Raw genomic sequence first — 4,521 nt, 5'->3', positions numbered from 1 at the left:
GAGATGTTTGCAATGGTTAGGAAAGACACAAACAGTGCAAATTCGGAAACAAAATTTAAAAAATAATAATATACCTGGTAACACAGAGATGGTGGGAAATGCTTCTCACACGGTACATCTGTGTCAGAGCAAGTATCTCAAACAGAGCACTTGCTGGCAATCCCAGGAGAACTGGCTGGACATTTGGTTTGATCTCTACTAGTTTCTGGCTACTAAGTTATAGTAAAAGAAGTTTAAAACACCCAATGATCCCCAACTATTTTATAAGTTCTTCTAAAAAATTCTGTGGGTAGCACACAAGGACCTTATGAGATTAGAAAATGGCAGTGAGTGATTGGTTTTCCCTATTCACTCACCCCCAAAACTATTAATATAGCATCTAGTCCATCAAATAAAACTTGGAGTATCCCCACTTTAAAACGTCCAACAAAAGCTTTCTACCACTAACTAAAGAACACCCCCGCCCCCAGGCCAAGACTTTGATACCCTGAGTTAAGTCTCTATCTTCTACCGTACAAAAACATCCAACACAAAATAAACATTAGCATGAGGTACCATATTGAGGAGTCTTGAAACATGCATTTTGTATTCCCTGTGTAACAATTAAAACTCCAGAGAGGCTAGTATGGCTTCCAGGCAGATCTTGTTTATTAATGGAGAAAAAGACAGCCGTGTTTACATTAATACTGCAAGCAGTTAAAGTGACATGCCTGAATAAACATCTCTTCCACCCACCCGCATCCTCATAAGTAAATAATGCAACACCTTTAATAAAATAAACAAAAACCGGCATTTAGAAAACCAAATGAATTTACAATGTGATGCTGCTGAGTTCTAGCCTAAATCCTAAGGAGCATTTTAATATTTATACAATTATCTATAATGAATATGTTGTAGCTGCAACCATGTCATTTGCAATGATTGAAAAGCCGTGTCATGGAACACTCATTTCTGTTATTCCCAGTCAACCTTCTGCTAATAAGAGTTGCAGGACTACCAAGAGAGGATATTGTAGAAGTGTATCATAATCCCTAATCATAATGCCAAGAAGTTAAATTTTAATTTTATGTCACCGCTATTAAATGTGTTGTCATATAAAAACAAGAGAAAATAACAATATGGAAATGGATCAGCAGCGTAACCATGCTGGGAGGAAAATACCTCCCTGGTAGACAGAACGTTCTATGTATAATCTTCCTTTTTGTATGTAGTCAATATATTTTGAGAGCAATGGGATTCACAACACCCCAAGTTCTGTATTTTCCCCATTTTTTGCTTTGAAATTACTATTTACCTGATCAAGTTACTTCTAAATTTCAAGCTGATTGTCTAGAACTGGCATCAGAACAATAGACTGCTGTGTAAGAGTAATAAAATCTGAAGTATTTTGAAGTCTACATTCTTTGGCATTAAAACCTTTGTCTTAAATATTTAGGTCTCTGCTTAATGCAGGACAGAGGCTTTGGGTGTTGTCCACTGTTTGAATAACTAGTCAGTCGGAAAGGCCAACTACCAGCAATCAGAATTTCAAGAGAAGCTATTGAGAGCTATGGGTGCTCAAATCCAGCTCCGACAGATGCAACCAAACACGTATCAGATGCAACCAAACAGTCCACATCTGCAGGCACATGAAATTCAAGATCCATCATTGTTTAATTGCTTTATGTAGTCTTCTGTTTGTATACGTTTTAACTTCATTTTTCAAAAATGACAAAAAAGGGAAATCAAGTTTTACCAATCTGCTGAGGGTAATGAGTACATGGACAAGGGGATCCAATATATTTGGATTTTTGAAACAAAGGGACTTGGTGGCAGCCTATAAGTATATCAGGGGAGTACATCAGGGCCTGGGGGAGCATCTATTCACCAAGGCCCCCCAGGGGAGGACACAAAGTGATTGAAGATTGCTTCAGGCTCGACAAAAACTTCCTTACAAGTCAAGTATTGAGGGTTTGGAACAGGGCCCCCCCCAGTGGTGGTACAGTCACCCACCCAGGCAATCTTCAGAAAGCATCTTGATGCCCATCTTGCTGGGGTCATCTGACCCCAGCAGTCTTTCCTGTCCAAGTGCAGGGGGGCTGGACCCAATGATATGTAAGGTCCCTTCCAGCCCCTAACAACTATGAAACTAAGGCCCCTCACCAAAGGATTTAAAAAAAAAAAAAATGTTATTACAGGATTGGAGGGGAAGTTCTTTTGTGGACCGAGAGTTGGTTGAAAAACAGGAAGCAAAGGATAGGGCTAAATGGTCACCTTTCAGGATGGAGGAAGGTCAAAATTGGTGTCTTGCAGGAAGCTGTGCTGGATCAGGTTTTGTTCAGCATTTTCAATGACCTAGAAATAAGGCTGAACAGTAAATCTCCAAATTTGCACATGATACTAACTTATTCCAGGTAGTCAAATACCAAGATGACAGAGAGGAGCTGCAGAATAATCTCACCAAACTGAGGGGGAAAAAAAAGGCAGATAAACTTCAATGTCAGTAAGTGCAAGGTAATGCAAGTCGGGAAAATAACTCCAATTATACATACACAATGCCTGGTTCTGACTGGATGTTATGACTCGGAAAAGAGACCTTGAAGTCATTGGAGACAATAGTTCTCGAAGAATTTCAGCTCAATGTGCAGTGGCAACCAAAAAAGCCATTGAGAACAGAAAACAAAACAGAACATCATCATGCCATCATACAAATACATGTTTCATCCGTATCTTGAATCCTGTGTGCAGTTCTGGTCTTCACATCTCAAAAAGGATATGGTAGACTTACAAAAGATATGGAGAAGGGCAACCAAAATGGTCAGGGATATGGACCAGTTTCCATACCAGGAGAGACTAAACAGGCTAGGACTCTTCAGTTTGGAAAGGAGAAGGCTGAGGTGGGTATATGACAGAAGTCTATAAAATCATGAAGGGAGTGAATAGGAACCATTTTTCACCACAATACTAGAACTAGGGGACCTCCACTGAAAGTAGTAGGGGACAGGTTTACATAACATGAAGTTAACCTGTGGAACTCATTGACACAGGTATTAAGAGACAGATAGCTTAAAGTTCAAAAAAAGGACCAGACAAGTTCATGGACAGTAGATCCATTAATAGCTGTTGGGTAGAACAGTTAGGGATGCTTCCTCTGGCATCTAAACCAATAGCAGATGCAAGGAAGAATAATGAATAGGGGATAGAACATTTTAGATAGACCCAGTTCAACGCTCTCCCTCTAAAGCACCATTCTTGTCACTGTCAGAGATAAAACGCTAAGCTAGATGGATTATTGGCCTGACCTGCTATCCCAGTATGGCATTTATGTTCTAGATTTTAGAAAAGATAGCTATATCTCTATATATAATGAAGCACAAATATAGATTCAAGGGGTTCTTCTACAGTGCAGCTGATATACCCATTTTGATTCACATTTAGTCAAGATGGATATTCAATTTATTAAAAAAAAAAAATCTAAAAGGTAATTGCCATTAAAGCTTTGGGGAAAAAGCAATATAAAGCCGTTCCAGATCATATAGAAACTTTTAGGGATCTCCTTCCTTTACTCACTAATGGATATTTGTATGGAAACTGTGAGCCATGAGTGGTGAAATACTCTAACTATATGCTGTAAAAAAATTTCTAAACTATTCTCCTAAAAACACAGACCAGTCCCAGCACAGATATTAACTGGACTTGATAAACACATGTTGAGGAGTATATTCTATAATTAAAACATTTTTGTATCACAAGTTTACATGAACTGCCAAACTCTACAAAATGAGATATAATATAACAAACTGTCTGGGCAAATTTTGATTCGAGTATAAACATATGTATGTCAAATAAAATGAACAATTGCAACACTGAACAAAAATTATTTTATTTTGTTGCTTATAAGAACATCCAGTTGAAAATAAAAGAATTAAAAATATAATCTGTTACAACACATGAATCTTGAAGCTCATGCTTGAATCTCATGCTATAATACAATGTGAAATTCTTGCCCGGTGACATTCTAGGATTTCATGTGCATGTATGCAGACAAAACTCTTTACAAATATTTATACCAAATGGTGGAATGTAAGAAAAAAGGCTGAAACTCCATTGTTCCATAAAAGCCTTGTATAAAATAGAAAATTTAAACATCTTTATTTTGTTTATACACATTATTTGGTGAATGCAAGAATGTAATTTCTGTCTGAATTACAGTATTTACCCAAATCCAAGATTACTTTGAATTTTAGACAACGCCCCAATAATGAAATTCTAGATATGGAAAATTTATATATGTTATAATTTTCCATATTATATAGAATCTAATTATTGGAAGGATATCTTCAATTTGTTCCTGCAAAGCAGCAGCAAGGGGCAATGGGCCAGACCCCCAAATCTTGCCCCCCCTTACCTCCCTGACCCGCCCATTGCCTGTGCTTATCCTCTGCTGCCTACCCTATCTGCTGCTTGCCACCTCTGCCCCTTCCCTCACCACTGCCTGCCCCCTTTGCCACTTGTCCCCGCCATCTGCTCCCCTGCCGCGCG

The sequence above is a fragment of the Crocodylus porosus genome, unplaced genomic scaffold, assembly GCF_001723895.1.
Source record: "Crocodylus porosus isolate Cpor-Errol unplaced genomic scaffold, CroPor_comp1, whole genome shotgun sequence".
Taxonomy (NCBI): domain Eukaryota; kingdom Metazoa; phylum Chordata; order Crocodylia; family Crocodylidae; genus Crocodylus; species Crocodylus porosus.
This window is presented reverse-complemented; position numbering follows the sequence as displayed.